Raw genomic sequence first — 16,899 nt, 5'->3', positions numbered from 1 at the left:
CTCATCTCGAGTTGATTTTTGGGCCACGGAGCTCTTTCGTGTTACTACAGTGACCCCAGGATCGCTCTAGCCTTAAAACAGTGTTCTTGGGGTTTCTCTGGAGTGCCATCAAGGAAATCAAGACTCCTTTCATGTGTCATGTGCAACACGGAATTGCTCTGCACGCAGTGCAGGGGAATCGCGCCTCATTTTGCAGCGAGGGGTTAGTCTCATGGTTTTTCTCGAGTTGCGGCGGGAACCTGGGGTATATTCTCGAGTTACGACGGGGATGGACCTTCCACCCACGTTTTTGTTCAGCGACGTCAGGACGCCTTCCTAGTTGTGAGGGACAACTCGGGATTCTCCTCGAGGCTTGGCAGGGCAATTGGACCCCTCTCCAGCTGAGGCGGGAGACCAAGGGTCCCTTTCCACGTGCCACAGGAATCCTGGGACTCCTATCAAGTTTCACGAGGAGTCAGGCATCGTCTCCTTTGGAGGCACTGATCTCTGCATACCTCTGGAGTTTTCAAAGGATGTGAGGCCTCCGGTCGCGATGAGGTGGGGAACTAGGTCTTTCTCTGTGGTCTCCACAGGGGATTCAGACATCCTTTCGTCTTGGGAGATGCAAGACGAGCCTGCATTCAAGTCACTGCAGGGATATCCGGCCTTATTTCGAGTCAGGGCATCGCGGTGTCCATTCCACTTGAGGCCGGAAACTCAGGGTCCCTCTCACATACCTAGAGCTGAGAGAAGCCTCCTCTTGAGGTGCTTGTGGTAAGGTGGTATTCCTCTGGAGTCGAAGCCAGGGACTAACCTCTCATCTCGAGTTGATTTTTGGTCCACGGAGCTCTTTCCTGTGGCTACAGTGACCTCAGGATCCCTCTAGCCTTGAAACAGTGTTCTTGGGGTTTCTCTGGAGTGCCATCAAGGAAATCAAGGCTCTTTTCATGTGTGATGTACAACACGGAATTGCTCTGCACGCAGTGCAGGGGAATCGGGCCTCATCTCGCGGCGAGGGGGAAGTCTCATGGTTTTTCTCGAGTTGCGGCGGAAACCTGGGGTATATTCTCGAGTTACGACGGGGATGGCCCTTCCACACACGTGTTTGTTCAGCAACGTCAGGACTCCTGCCTAGTTGCGAGGGACAACTCGGGATTCTCCTCGAGGCTTGGCAGGGCAATTGGGACGCCTCTCCAACTGAGGCGGGAGACCAAGGGTCCCTTTCCACGTGCCACAGGAATCCTGGGACTCCTATCAAGTTTCACGAGGAGTCAGGCATCGTCTCCTTTGGAGGCACTGATCTCCACGTACCTCTGGAGTTTTCAAAAGATGTGAGGCCTCCGGTCGCGATGAGGTGGGGAACTAGGTCTTTCTCTGTGGTCTCCACAGGAGATTCAGACAACCTTTCGTTTTGGGAGATGCAAGACGAGCCTGCATTCAAGTCACTGCAGGGATATCCGGCCTTATTTCGAGTCAGGGCATCGCGGTGTCCATTCCACTTGAGGCCGGAAACTCAGGGTCCCTCTCACATACCTAGAGCTGAGAGAAGCCTCCTCTTGAGGTGCTTGTGGTAAGGTGGTATTCCTCTGGAGTCGAAGCCAGGGACTAACCTCTCATCTCGAGTTGATTTTTGGTCCACGGAGTTCTTTCGTGTTCCTACAGTGACCTCAGGATCCCTCTAGCCTTGAAACAGTGTTCTTGGGGTTTCTCTGGAGTGCCATCAAGGAAATCAAGGCTCCTTTCATGTGTGATGTGCAACACGGAATTGCTCTGCACGCAGTGCAGGGGAATCGGACCTCATCTCGCGGCGAGGGGGAAGTCTCATGGTTTCTCTCGAGTTGCGGCGGGAACCTGGGGTATATTCTCGAGTTACGACGGGGATGGCCCTTCCACACACGTGTTTGTTCAGCAACGTCAGGACTCCTGCCTAGTTGCGAGGGACAACTCGGGATTCTCCTCGAGGCTTGGCAGGGCAATTGGGACGCCTCTCCAGCTGAGCCGGGAGACCAAGGGTCCCTTTCCGTGTGCCACAGGAATCTTGGGACTCCTATCAAGTTTCACGAGGAGTCAGGCATCGTCTCCTTTGGAGGCACTGATCTCCACGTACCTCTGGAGTTTTCAAAGGATGTGAGGCCTCCGGTCGCGATGAGGTGGGGAACTAGGTCTTTCTCTGTGGTCTCCACAGGGGATTCAGACATCCTTTCGTCTTGGGAGATGCAAGACGAGCCTGCATTCAAGTCACTGCAGGGATATCCGGCCTTATTTCAAATCAGGGCATCGCGGTGTCCATTCCACTTGAGGCCGCAAACTCAGGGTCCCTCTCACATACCTAGAGCTGAGAGAAGCCTCCTCTTGAGGTGCTTGTGGTAAGGTGGTATTCCTCTGGAGTCGAAGCCAGGGACTAACCTCTCATCTCGAGTTGAATTTTGGTCCACGGAGCTCTTTCGTGTGGCTACAGTGACCTCAGGATCCCTCTAGCCTTGAAACAGTGTTCTTGGGGTTTCTCTGGAGTGCCATCAAGGAAATCAAGGCTCCTTTCATGTGTGATGTGCAACATGGAATTGCTCTGCACGCAGTGCAGGGGAATCGGGCCTCATTTTGGGGCAAGGGAGAAGTCTCATGGTTTTTCTCGAGTTGCGGCGGGAACCTGGGGTATACTCTCGAGTTACGACGGGGATGGACCTTCCACCCACGTTTTTGTTCAGCGACGTCAGGACGCCTGCCTAGTTGTGAGGGACAACTCGGGATTCTCCTCGATGCTTGGCAGGGCAATTGGGACGCCTCTCCAGCTGAGGCGGGATATGAAGTGTCCCTTTCCACGTGCGACAGGAATCCTGGGACTCCTATCAAGTTTCACGAGGAGTCAGGCATCGTCTCCTTTGGAGGCACTGATCTCTGCATACCTCTGGAGTTTTCAAAGGATGTGCGGCCTCCGGTGGCGATGAGGTGGGGAACTAGGTCTTTCTCTGTGGTCTCCACAGGGGATTCAAACATCCTTTCGTCTTGGGAGATGCAAGACGAGCCTGCATTCAAGTCACTGCAGGGATATCCGGCCTTATTTCGAGTCAGGGCATCGCGGTGTCCATTCCACTTGAGGCCGCAAACTCAGCACATAGCTAGAGCTGAGAGAAGCCTCCTCTTGAGGTGCTTGTGGTAAGGTGGTATTCTTCTGGAGTCGAAGCCAGCGACTAACCTCTCATCTCGAGTTGATTTTTGGTCCACGGAGCTCTTTCGTGTGGCTACAGTGACCTCAGGATCCCTCTAGCCTTGAAACATTGTTCTTGGGGTTTCTCTGGAGTGCCATCAAGGAAATCAAGGCTCCTTTCATGTGTGATGTGCAACACGGAATTGCTCTGCATGCAGTGCAGGGGAATCGGGCGTCATCTCGCGGCGAGTGTGAAGTCTCATGGTTTTTCTCTGTTGCGGCGGGAATCTGGGGTATATTCTCGAGTTACGACGGGGATGGCCCTTCCAGCCACGTGTTTGTTCAGCGACGTCAGGACTCCTGCCTAGTTGCGAGGGACAACTCGGGATTCTCCTCGAGGCTTGGCAGGGCAATTGGGACGCCTCTCCAGCTGAGGCGGGAGACCAAGGGTCCCTTTCCACGTGCCACAGGAATCCTGGGACTCCTATCAAATTTCACGAGGAGTCAGGCATCGTCTCCTTTGGAGACACTGATCTCCGCGTACCTCTGGAGTTTTCAAAGGATGTGAGGTCTCCGGTCGCGATGAGGTGGTGAACTAGGTCTTTCTCTGTGGTCTCCACAGGGGATTCAGACATCCTTTCGTCTTGGGAGATGCAAGACGAGCCTGCATTCAAGTCACTGCAGGGATATCCGGCCTTATTTCGAGTCAGGGCATCGCGGTGTCCATTCCACTTGAGGCCGCAAACTCAGGGTCCCTCTCACATACCTAGAGCTGAGAGAAGCCTCCTCTTGAGGTGCTTGTGGTAAGGTGGTATTCCTCTGGAGTCGAAGCCAGGGACTAACCTCTCATCTCGAGTTGATTTTTGGTCCACGGAGTTCTTTCGTGTTCCTACAGTGACCTCAGGATCCCTCTAGCCTTGAAACAGTGTTCTTGGGGTTTCTCTGGAGTGCCATCAAGGAAATCAAGGCTCCTTTCATGTGTGATGTGCAACACGGAATTGCTCTGCACGCAGTGCAGGGGAATCGGACCTCATCTCGCGGCGAGGGGGAAGTCTCATGGTTTCTCTCGAGTTGCGGCGGGAACCTGGGGTATATTCTCGAGTTACGACGGGGATGGCCCTTCCACACACGTGTTTGTTCAGCAACGTCAGGACTCCTGCCTAGTTGCGAGGGACAACTCGGGATTCTCCTCGAGGCTTGGCAGGGCAATTGGGACGCCTCTCCAGCTGAGCCGGGAGACCAAGGGTCCCTTTCCGTGTGCCACAGGAATCTTGGGACTCCTATCAAGTTTCACGAGGAGTCAGGCATCGTCTCCTTTGGAGGCACTGATCTCCACGTACCTCTGGAGTTTTCAAAGGATGTGAGGCCTCCGGTCGCGATGAGGTGGGGAACTAGGTCTTTCTCTGTGGTCTCCACAGGGGATTCAGACATCCTTTCGTCTTGGGAGATGCAAGACGAGCCTGCATTCAAGTCACTGCAGGGATATCCGGCCTTATTTCAAATCAGGGCATCGCGGTGTCCATTCCACTTGAGGCCGCAAACTCAGGGTCCCTCTCACATACCTAGAGCTGAGAGAAGCCTCCTCTTGAGGTGCTTGTGGTAAGGTGGTATTCCTCTGGAGTCGAAGCCAGGGACTAACCTCTCATCTCGAGTTGAATTTTGGTCCACGGAGCTCTTTCGTGTGGCTACAGTGACCTCAGGATCCCTCTAGCCTTGAAACAGTGTTCTTGGGGTTTCTCTGGAGTGCCATCAAGGAAATCAAGGCTCCTTTCATGTGTGATGTGCAACATGGAATTGCTCTGCACGCAGTGCAGGGGAATCGGGCCTCATTTTGGGGCAAGGGAGAAGTCTCATGGTTTTTCTCGAGTTGCGGCGGGAACCTGGGGTATACTCTCGAGTTACGACGGGGATGGACCTTCCACCCACGTTTTTGTTCAGCGACGTCAGGACGCCTGCCTAGTTGTGAGGGACAACTCGGGATTCGCCTCGAGGCTTGGCAGGGCAATTGGGACGCCTCTCCAGCTGAGGCGGGATATGAAGTGTCCCTTTCCACGTGCGACAGGAATCCTGGGACTCCTATCAAGTTTCACGAGGAGTCAGGCATCGTCTCCTTTGGAGGCACTGATCTCTGCATACCTCTGGAGTTTTCAAAGGATGTGCGGCCTCCGGTGGCGATGAGGTGGGGAACTAGGTCTTTCTCTGTGGTCTCCACAGGGGATTCAAACATCCTTTCGTCTTGGGAGATGCAAGACGAGCCTGCATTCAAGTCACTGCAGGGATATCCGGCCTTATTTCGAGTCAGGGCATCGCGGTGTCCATTCCACTTGAGGCCGCAAACTCAGCACATAGCTAGAGCTGAGAGAAGCCTCCTCTTGAGGTGCTTGTGGTAAGGTGGTATTCTTCTGGAGTCGAAGCCAGCGACTAACCTCTCATCTCGAGTTGATTTTTGGTCCACGGAGCTCTTTCGTGTGGCTACAGTGACCTCAGGATCCCTCTAGCCTTGAAACATTGTTCTTGGGGTTTCTCTGGAGTGCCATCAAGGAAATCAAGGCTCCTTTCATGTGTGATGTGCAACACGGAATTGCTCTGCATGCAGTGCAGGGGAATCGGGCGTCATCTCGCGGCGAGTGTGAAGTCTCATGGTTTTTCTCTGTTGCGGCGGGAATCTGGGGTATATTCTCGAGTTACGACGGGGATGGCCCTTCCAGCCACGTGTTTGTTCAGCGACGTCAGGACTCCTGCCTAGTTGCGAGGGACAACTCGGGATTCTCCTCGAGGCTTGGCAGGGCAATTGGGACGCCTCTCCAGCTGAGGCGGGAGACCAAGGGTCCCTTTCCACGTGCCACAGGAATCCTGGGACTCCTATCAAATTTCACGAGGAGTCAGGCATCGTCTCCTTTGGAGACACTGATCTCCGCGTACCTCTGGAGTTTTCAAAGGATGTGAGGTCTCCGGTCGCGATGAGGTGGTGAACTAGGTCTTTCTCTGTGGTCTCCACAGGGGATTCAGACATCCTTTCGTCTTGGGAGATGCAAGACGAGCCTGCATTCAAGTCACTGCAGGGATATCCGGCCTTATTTCAAATCAGGGCATCGCGGTGTCCATTCCACTTGAGGCCGCAAACTCAGGGTCCCTCTCACATACCTAGAGCTGAGAGAAGCCTCCTCTTGAGGTGCTTGTGGTAAGGTGGTATTCCTCTGGAGTCGAAGCCAGGGACTAACCTCTCATCTCGAGTTGATTTTTGGTCCACGGAGCTCTTTCGTGTTGCTACAGTGACCTCAGGATCCCTCTAGCCTTGAAACAGTGTTCTTGGGGTTTCTCTGGAGTGCCATCAAGGAAATCAAGGCTCCTTTCATGTGTGATGTGCAACACGGAATTGCTCTGCACGCAGTGCAGGGGAATCGGGCCTCATTTTGCGGCGAGGGGGAAGTCTCATGGTTTTTCTCGAGTTGCGGCGGGAACCTGGGGTATATTCTCGAGTTACGACGGGGATGGCCCTTCCAGCCACGTGTTTGTTCAGCGAAGTCAGGACGCCTGCCTAGTTGTGAGGGACAACTCGGGATTCGCCTCGAGGCTTGGCAGGGCAATTGGGACGCCTCTCCAGCTTAGGCGGGAGACCAAGGGTCCCTTTCCACGTGCCACAGGAATCCTGGGACTCCTATCAAGTTTCACGAGGAGTCAGGCATCGTCTCCTTTGGAGGCACTGATCTCTGCATACCTCTGGAGTTTTCAAAGGATGTGCGGCATCCGGTGGCGATGAGGTGGGGAACTAGGTCTTTCTCTGTGGTCTCCACAGGGGATTCAGACATCCTTTCGTCTTGGGAGATGCAAGACGAGCCTGCATTCAAGTCACTGCAGGGATATCCGGCCTTATTTCGAGTCAGGGCATCGCGGTGTCCATTCCACTTGAGGCCGCAAACTCAGCACATAGCTAGAGCTGAGAGAAGCCTCCTCTTGAGGTGCTTGTGGTAAGGTGGTATTCCTCTGGAGTCGAAGCCAGCGACTAACCTCTCATCTCGAGTTGATTTTTGGTCCACGGAGCTATTTCGTGTGGCTACAGTGACCTCAGGATCCCTCTAGCCATGAAACATTGTTCTTGGGGTTTCTCTGGAGTGCCATCAAGGAAATCAAGGCTCCTTTCATGTGTGATGTGCAACACGGAATTGCTCTGCATGCAGTGCAGGGGAATCGGGCCTCATCTGGTGGCGAGTGTGAAGTCTCATGGTTTTTCTCGAGTTGCGGCGGGAACCTGGGGTATATTCTCGAGTTACGACGGGGATGGCCCTTCCAGCCACGTGTTTCTTCAGCGACGTCAGGACTCCTGCCTAGTTGCGAGGGACAACTCGGGATTCTCCTCGAGGCATGGCAGGGCAATTGGTACGCCTCTCCAGCTGAGGCGGGAGACCAAGGGTCCCTTTCCACGTGCCACAGGAATCCTGGGACTCCTATCAAATTTCACGAGGAGTCAGGCATCGTCTCCTTTGGAGACACTGATCTGCGTACCTCTGGAGTTTTCAAAGGATGTCAGGCCCCCTGTCGCGATGAGGTGGGGAACTAGGTCTTTCTCTGTGGTCTCCACAGGGGATTCAGACATCCTTTCGTCTTGGGAGATGCAAGACGAGCCTGCATTCAAGTCACTGCAGGGATATCCGGCCTTATTTCAAATCAGGGCATCGCGGTGTCCATTCCACTTGAGGCCGCAAACTCAGGGTCCCTCTCACATACCTAGAGCTGAGAGAAGCCTCCTCTTGAGGTGCTTGTGGTAAGGTGGTATTCCTCTGGAGTCGAAGCCAGGGACTAACCTCTCATCTCCAGTTGATTTTTGGTCCACGGAGCTCTTTCGTGTTGCTACAGTGACCTCAGGATCCCTCTAGCCTTGAAACAGTGTTCTTGGGGTTTCTCTGGAGTGCCATCAAGGAAATCAAGGCTCCTTTCTTGTGTGATGTGCAACACGGAATTGCTCTGCACGCAGTGCAGGGGAATCGGGCCTCATTTTGGGGCAAGGGGGAAGTCTCATGGTTTTTCTCGAGTTGCGGCGGGAACCTGGGGTATATTCTCGAGTTACGACGGGGATGGACCTTCCACCCACGTTTTTGTTCAGCGACGTCAGGACGCCTGCCTAGTTGTGAGGGACAACTCGGGATTCGCCTCGAGGCTTGGCAGGGCAATTGGGACGCCTCTCCAGCTGAGGCGGAATATGAAGTGTCCCTTTCCATGTGCGACAGGAATCCTGGGACTCCTATCAAGTTTCACGAGGAGTCAGGCATCGTCTCCTTTGGAGGCACTGATCTCTGCATACCTCTGGAGTTTTCAAAGGATGTGCGGCCTCCGGTGGCGATGAGGTGGGGAACTAGGTCTTTCTCTGTGGTCTCCACAGGGGATTCAGACATCCTTTCGTCTTGGGAGATGCAAGACGAGCCTGCATTCAAGTCACTGCAGGGATATCCGGCCTTATTTCGAGTCAGGGCATCGCGGTGTCCATTCCACTTGAGGCCGCAAACTCAGCACATAGCTAGAGCTGAGAGAAGCCTCCTCTTGAGGTGCTTGTGGTAAGGTGGTATTCCTCTGGAGTCGAAGCCAGGGACTAACCTCTCATCTCGAGTTGATTTTTTGTCCACGGAGCTCTTTCGTGTGGCTACAGTGACCTCAGGATCCCTCTAGCCTTGAAACAGTGTTCTTGGGGTTTCTCTGGAGTGCCATCAAGGAAATCAAGGCTCCTTTCATGTGTGATGTGCAACACGGAATTGCTCTGCATGCAGTGCAGGGGAATCGGGCCTCATTTTGCGGCGAGGGGGAAGTCTCATGGTTTTTCTCGAGTTGCGGCGGGAACCTGGGGTATATTCTCGAGTTACGACGGGGATGGCCCTTCCAGCCACGTGTTTGTTCAGCGACGTCAGGACTCCTGCCTAGTTGCGAGGGACAACTCGGGATTCTCCTCGAGGCTTGGCAGGGCAATTGGGACGCCTCTCCAGCTGAGGCGGGAGACCAAGGGTCCCTTTCCACGTGCCACAGGAATCCTGGGACTCCTATCAAGTTTCACGAGGAGTCAGGCATCGTGTCCTTTGGAGGCACTGATCTCCGCGTACCTCTGGAGTTTTCAAAGGATGTGAGGCCTCCGGTCGCGTAGAGGTGGGGAACTAGGTCTTTCTCTGTGGTCTCCACAGGGGATTCAGACATCCTTTCGTCTTGGGAGATTCAAGACGAGCCTGCATTCAAGTCACTGCAGGGATATTCGGCCTTATTTCGAGTCAGGGCATCGCAATGTCCATTCCACTTGAGGCCGCAAAATCAGGGTCCCTCTCACATACATAGAGCTGCGAGAAGCCTCCTCTTGAGTTGCTTGTGGTAAGGTGGTATTCTTCTGGAGTCGAAGCCAGGGACTAACCTCTCATCTCGAGTTGATTTTTGGTCCACGGAGCTCTTTCGTGTTGCTACAGTGACCTCAGGATCGCTCTAGCCTTAAAACAGTGTTCTTGGGGTTTCTCTGGAGTGCCATCAAGGAAATCAAGACTCCTTTCATGTGTCATGTGCAACACGGAATTGCTCTGCACGCAGTGCAGGGGAATCGGGCCTCATCTCGCGGCGAGGGGGAAGTCTCATGGTTTTTCTCGAGTTGCGGCGGGAACCTGGTGTATATTCTCGAGTTACAACGGGGATGGCCCTTCCAGCCACGTGTTGGTTCAGCGACGTCAGGACTCCTGCCTAGTTGCGAGGGACAACTCGGGATTCTCCTCGAGGCTTGGCAGGGCAATTGGGACGCTTCACCAGCTGAGGCGGAAGACCAAGTGTCCCTTTCCTCGTGCCACAGGAATCCTGGGACTCCTATCAATTTTCATGAGGAGTCAGGCATCATGTCCTTTGGAGGCACTGATCTCCGCGTACCTCTGGAGTTTCAAAGGATGTGAGGCCTCTGGTCGCGATGAGGTGGGGAACTAGGTCTTTCTCTGTGGTCTCCACAGGGGATTCAGACATCCTTTCATCTTGGGAGATGCAAGACGAGCCTGCATTCAAGTCACTGCAGGGATATCCAGCCTTATTTCAAGTCAGGGCATCGCAATGTCCATTCCACTTGAGGCCGCAAACTCAGGGTCCCTCTCACATACCTACAGCTGCGAGAAGCCTCCTCTTGAGGTGCTTGTGGTAAGGTTGTATTCCTCTGGAGTCGAAGCCAGGGACTAACCTCTCATCTCGAGTTGATTTTGGGGCCATGGAGCACTTTAGTGGGGCTACAGTGACCTCAGGATACCTCTAGCCTTGAAACAGTGTTCTTGGGGTTTCTCTGGAGTGGCATCAAGGAAATCAAGGCTCCTTTCATGTGTGATGTGCAACACGGAATTGCTCTGCACGCAGTGCAGGGGAATCGGGCCTCATCTCGCGGCGAGGGGGAAGTCTCATGGTTTTTCTCGAGTTGCGGCGGGAACCTGGGGTATATTCTCGAGTTACGACGGGGATGGCCCTTCCACACACGTGTTTGTTCAGCGACGTCAGGACCCCTGCCTAGTTGAGAGGGACAACTCGGGATTCTCCTCGAGGCTTGGCAGGGCAATTGGGACGCCTCTCCAGCTGAGGCGGGAGACCAAGGGTCCCTTTCCACGTGCCACAGGAATCCTGGGACTCCTATCAAGTTTCACGAGGAGTCAGGCATCGTCTCCTTTGGAGGCACTGATCTCCGTGTACCTCTGTAGTTTTCAAAGGATGTGAGGCCTCCGGTCGCGATGAGGTGGGGAACTAGGTCTTTCTCTGTGGTCTCCACAGGGGATTCAGACATCCTTTCGTCTTGGGAGATGCAAGACGAGCCTGCATTCAAGTCACTGCAGGGATATCCGGCCTTATTTCGAGTCAGGGCATCGTGGTGTCCATTCCACTTGAGGCCGGAAATTCAGGGTCCCTCTCATATACCTAGAGCTGAGAGAAGCCTCCTCTTGAGGTGCTTGTGGTAAGGTGGTATTCCTCTGGAGTCGAAGCCAGGGACTAACCTCTCATCTCGAGTTGATTTTTGGTCCACGGAGCTCTTTCGTGTTGCTACAGTGACCTCAGAATCCCTCTAGCCTTGAAACAGTGTTCATGGGGTTTCTCTGGAGTGCCATCAAGGAAATCAAGGCTCCTTTCATGTGTGATGTGCAACACGGAATTGCTCTGCATGCAGTGCAGGGGAATCGGGCCTCATCTCGCGGCGAGGGGGAAGTCTCATGGTTTTTCTCGAGTTGCGGCGGGAACCTGGGGTATATTCTCGAGTTACGACGGGGATGGCCCTTCACCCACGTGTTAGTTCAGCGACGTCAGACTCCTGCCTAGTATCGAGGGACACCTCGGGATTCTCCTCGAGGCTTGGCAGGGCAATTTGGGACGCCTCTCCACCTGAGGCGGGAGACCAAGGGTCCCTTTCCACGTGCCACAGAAATCCTGGGACTCCTATCAAGTTTCACGAGGAGTCAGGCATTGTCTCCTTTGGAGGCACTGATCTCCGCGTACCTCTGGAGTTTTCAAAGGATGTGAGGCCTCCGGTCGCGATGAGGTGGGGAACTAGGTCTTTCTCTGTGGTCTCCACAGGGGATTCAGAAATCCTTTCATGTTGGGAGATGCAAGACAAGCCTTCTTTCAACTCACTGCAGGGATATCCGTCCTTATTTCGCGTCAGGGCATCGCAGTGTCCATTCCACTTGAGGCCGCAAAATCAGGGTCCCTCTCACATACCTAGAGCTGAGAGAAGCCTCCTCTTGAGGTGCTTGTGGTAAGGTGGTATTCTTCTCAAGTCGAAGCCAGGGACTAACCTCTCATCTCAAGTTGATTTTTGGTCCACGGAGCTCTTTCGTGTTGCTACAGTGACCTCCGGATCCCTCTAGCCTTGATACAGTGTTCTTGGGGTTTCTCTGGAATGCCATCAAGGAAATAAAGGCTCCTTTCATGTGTGATGTGCAATAGGGAATTGCTCTGCAAGCAGTGCAGGGGAATCGGGCCTCATCTCGCGGCGAGGGGGAAGTCTCATGGTTTTTCTCGAGTTGCGGCGGAAACCTGGGGTATATTCTCGAGTTACGACGGGAATGGCCCTTCCACACACGTGTTTGTTCAGCGACGTCAGGACTCCTGCCTAGTTGCGAGGGAGAATTCGGGATTCTCCTCGAGGCTTGGCAGGGCAATTGGGACGCCTCTCCAGCTGAGGCGGGAGACCAAGGGTCCCTTTCCACGTGCCACAGGAATCCTGGGGCTCCTATCAAGTTTCACGAGGAGTCAGGCATCGTCTCCTTTGGAGGCACTGATCTCCGCGTACCTCTGGAGTTTTCAAAGGATGTGAGGCCTCCGGTCGCGATGAGGTGGGGAACTAGGTCTTTCTATGTGGTCTCCACAGGGGATTCAGACATCCTTTCGTCTTGGGAGATGCAAGACGAGCCTGCATTCAAGTCACTGCAGGGATATCCGGCCTTATTTCGAGTCAGGGCATCGCAGTGTCCATTCCACTTGAGGCCGCAAAATCAGGGTCCCTCTCACATACCTAGAGCTGAGAGAAGCCTCCTCTTGAGGTGCTTGAGGTAAGGTGGTATTCCTCTGGAGTCGAAGCCAGGGACTAACCTCTCATCTCGAGTTGATTTTTGGTCCACGGAGCACTTTCGTGTTGCTACAGTGACCTCAGGATCCCTCTAGCCTTGAAACAGTGTTCTTGGGGTTTCTCTGGAGTGCCATTAAGGTAATCAAGTCTCCTTTCATGTGTGCTGTGCAACACGGAATTATTCTGCACGCAGTGCAGGGGAATCGGGCCTCATCTCAAGGCGAGGGGGAAGTCTCAGGTTTTTCTCGAGTTGCGACGGGAACCTGGGGTATGTTTTCGAGTTACAACGGGAATGGCCCTTCCACACACGTGTTTGTTCAGCGACGTCAGGACTCCTGCCTAGTTGCGAGGGACAACTCGGGATTCTCCTCGAGTCTTGGCAGGGCAATTGGTACGCCGCTCCAGATGAGGCGGGAGACCAAGGGTCCCTTTCCACGTGCCACAGGAATCCTGGGACTCCTATCAAGGTTCACGACGAGTCAGGCATCGTCTCCTTTGGAGGCACTGATCTACGCGTACCTCTGGAGTTTTCAAAGGATGTGAGGCCTCCGGTCGCGATGAGGTGGGGAACTCGGTCTTTCTCTGTGGTCTCCACAGGGGATTCAGACATCCTTTCTTCTTGGCAGATGCAAGACGAGCCTGCATTCAAGTCACTGCAGGGATAACAGGCCTTATTTCGCGTCAGGGCATCGCAGTGTCCATTGCACTTGAGGCCGCAAACTCAGGGTCCCTCTCATATACTTAGAGCTGAGAGAAGCCTCCTCTTGAGGTGCTTGTGGTAAGGTGGTATTCCTCTGGAGTCGAAGCCAGGGACTAACCTCTCATCTCGAGTTGATTTTTGGTCCACGGAGCTCTTTCGTGTTGCTACAGTGACCTCCGGATTCCTCTAGCCTTGAAACAGTGTTCTTGGGGTTTCTCTGGAGTGCCATCAAGGAAATCAAGGCTCCTTTCATGTGTGATGTGCAACACGGAATTGCTCTGCACGCAGTGCAGGGGAATCGGGCCTTATCTCGCGGCGAGGGGGAAGTCTCATTGTTTTTCTCGAGTTACGGCGGGAACCTGGGGTATATTCTCGAGTTACGACGGGGATGGCCCTTCCACACACGTGTTTCTTCAGCGACGTCAGGACTCCTGCCTAGTTGCAAGGGACAACTCGGGATTCTCCTCGAGGCTTGGCAGGGCAATTGGGACGCCTCTCCACCTGAGGCGGGAGACCAAGGGTCTCTTTCCACTTGCCACAGGAATCCTGAGACTCCTATCAAGTTTCACGAGGAGTCAGGCATCGTCACCTTTGGAGGCACTTATCTCCGCGTACCTCTGGAGTTTTCAAAGGATGTGAGGCCTCCGGTCGCGATGAGGTGGGGAACTAGGTCTTTCTCTGTGGTCTCCACAGGAGATTCAGACAACTTTTCGTTTTGGGAGATGCAAAACGAGCCTGCATTCAAGTCACTGCAGGGATATCCGGCCTTATTTCGCGTCAGGGCATCGCAGTGTCCATTCCACTTGAGGCCGCAAAATCAGGGTCCCTCTCACATACATAGAGCTGAGAGAAGCCTCCTCTTGAGGTGCTTGAGGTAAGGTGGTATTCCTCTGGAGTCGAAGCCAGGGACTAACCTCTCATCTCGAGTTGATTTTTGGTCCACGGAGCCCTTTCGTGTTGCTACAGTGACCTCAGGATCCCTCTAGCCTTGAAACAGTGTTCTTGGGGTTTCTCTGGAGTGCCATCAATGTAATCAAGGCTTCTTTCATGTGTGATGTGCAACACGGAATTGCTCTGCACGCAGTGCAGGGGAATCGGGCCTCATCTCACGGCCAGGGGGAAGTCTCAGGTTTTTCTCGAGTTGCGGCGGGAACCTGGGGTATGTTTTCGAGTTACAACGGGAATGGCCCTTCCACACACGTGTTTGTTCAGCGACGTCAGGACTCCTGCCTAGTTGCAAGGGACAACTCGGGATTCTCCTCGAGGCTTGGCAGGGCAATTGGGACGCCTCTCCAGCTGAGGCGGGAGAACAAGAGTCCCTTTCCAAGTGCCACAGGAATCCTGGTACTCCTATCAAGTTTCACGAGGAGTCAGGCATCGTCTCCTTTGGAGGCACTGATCTCTGCGTAGCTCTGGAGTTTTCAAAGGATGTGAGGCCTCCGGTCGCGATGAGGTGGGGAACTAGGTCTTTCTCTGTGGTCTCCACAGGGGATTCAGACATCCTTTCATCTTGACAGATGCAAGACGAGCCTGCATTCAAGTTACTGCAGGGATATCCAGCCTTATTTCGAGTCAGGGCATCGCGGTGTCCATTCCACTTGAGGCCGCAAAATCAGGGTCCCTCTCATATACCTAGAGCTGAGAGAATCTTCCTCTTGAGGTGCTTGTAGTAAGGTGGTATTCCTCTGGAGTCGAAGCCAGGGACTAACCTCTCATCTCGAGTTGATTTTTGGTCCACGGAGCTCTTTCGTGTGGCTACAGTGACCTCAGGATCCCTCTAGCCTTGAAACATTGTTCTTGGGGTTTCTCTGGAGTGCCATCAAGGAAATCAAGGCTCCTTTCATGTGTGATGTGCAACACGGAATTTCTCTGCACGCAGTGCCGGAGAATCGGGCCTCATCTCGCGGCGAGGGGGAAGTCTCATGGTTTTTCTCGAGTTGCGGCGGGAACCTGGGGTATATTCTCGAGTTACGACGGGGATGGCCCTTCCACCCACGTGTTTGTTCAGCGACGTCAGACTCCTGCCTAGTTGCGAGGGACAACTCGGGATTCTCCTCGAGGCTTGGCAGGGCAATTGGGACGCCTTTCCAGCTGAGGCAGGAGATCAAGAGTCCCTTTCCACGTGCCCCAGGAATCCTGGGACTCCTATCAAGTTTCACGAGGATTCAGGCATCGTCTCCTTTGGAGGCACTGATCTCCGCGTACCTCTGGAGTTTTCAAAGGATGTGAGGCCTCCGGTCGAGTTGAGGTGGGGAACTAGGTCTTTCCCAGTGGTCTCCACAGGGGATTCAGACATCCTTTCATCTTGGGAGATGCAAGACGAGCCTGCATTCAAGTCACTGCAGGGATATCCGGCCTTATTTCGCGTCAGGGCATCGCAGTGTCCATTCCACTTGAGGCCGCAAATTCAGGGTCCCTCTCACATACCTAGAGCTGAGAGAAGCCTCCTCTTGAGGTGCTTGAGGTAAGGTGGTATTCCTCTGGAGTCGAAGCCAGGGACTAACCTCTCATCTCGAGTTGATTTTTGGTCCACGGAGCTCTTTCGTGTTGCTACAGTGACCTCAGGATCCCTCTAGCCTTGAAACAGTGTTCTTGGGGTTTCTCTGGAGTGCCATCAAGGAAATCAAGGCTCCTTTCATGTGTGATGTGCAACACGGAATTGCTCTGCACGCAGTGCAGGGGAATCGGGCCTCATCTCGCGGTGAGGGGGAAGTCTCATTGTTTTTCTCGAGTTGCGGCGGGAACCTGGGGTATATTCTCGAGTTACGACGGGGATGGCCCTTCCACCCACGTGTTTGTTCAGCGACGTCAGGACTCCTGCCTAGTTGCGAGGGACAACTCGGGATTCTCCTCGAGGCTTGGCAGGGCAATTGGGACGCATCTCCAGCTGAGACGGGAGACCAAGGGTCCCTTTACACGTGCCACAGGAATCCTGGGACTCCTATCAAGTTTCACGAGGAGTCAGGCATCGTCTCCTTTGGAGGCACTGATCTCCGCGTACCTCTGGAGTTTTCAAAGGATGTGAGGCCTCCGGTCGCGATGAGGTGGGGAACTAGGTCTTTCTATGTGGTCTCCACAGGGGATTCAGACAACCTTTCGTCTTGGGAGATGCAAGACGAGCCTGCATTCAAGTCACTGCAGGGATATCCGGCCTTATTTCGCGTCAGGGCATCGCAGTGTCCATTCCACTTGAGGCCGCAAAATCAGGGTCCCTCTCACATACATAGAGCTGAGAGAATCTTCCTCTTGAGGTGCTTGTGGTAAGGTGGTATTCCTCTGGAGTCGAAGCCAGGGACTAACCTCTCATCTCGAGTTGATTTTTGGTCCACGGAGCTCTTTCGTGTGGCTACAGTGACCTCAGGATCCCTCTAGCCTTGAAACAGTGTTCTTGGGGTTTCTCTGGAGTGCCATCAAGGAAATCAAGGCTCCTTTCATGTGTGATGTACAACACGGAATTTCTCTGCACGCAGTGCCGGAGAATCGGGCCTCATCTCGCGGCGAGGGGGAAGTCTCATGGTTTTTCTCGAGTTG

Source organism: Cervus elaphus, chromosome 24 (genome assembly GCF_910594005.1).
Source record: "Cervus elaphus chromosome 24, mCerEla1.1, whole genome shotgun sequence".
NCBI classification, from domain to species: domain Eukaryota; kingdom Metazoa; phylum Chordata; class Mammalia; order Artiodactyla; family Cervidae; genus Cervus; species Cervus elaphus.
Note: the sequence above shows the minus strand (reverse complement) of the source record.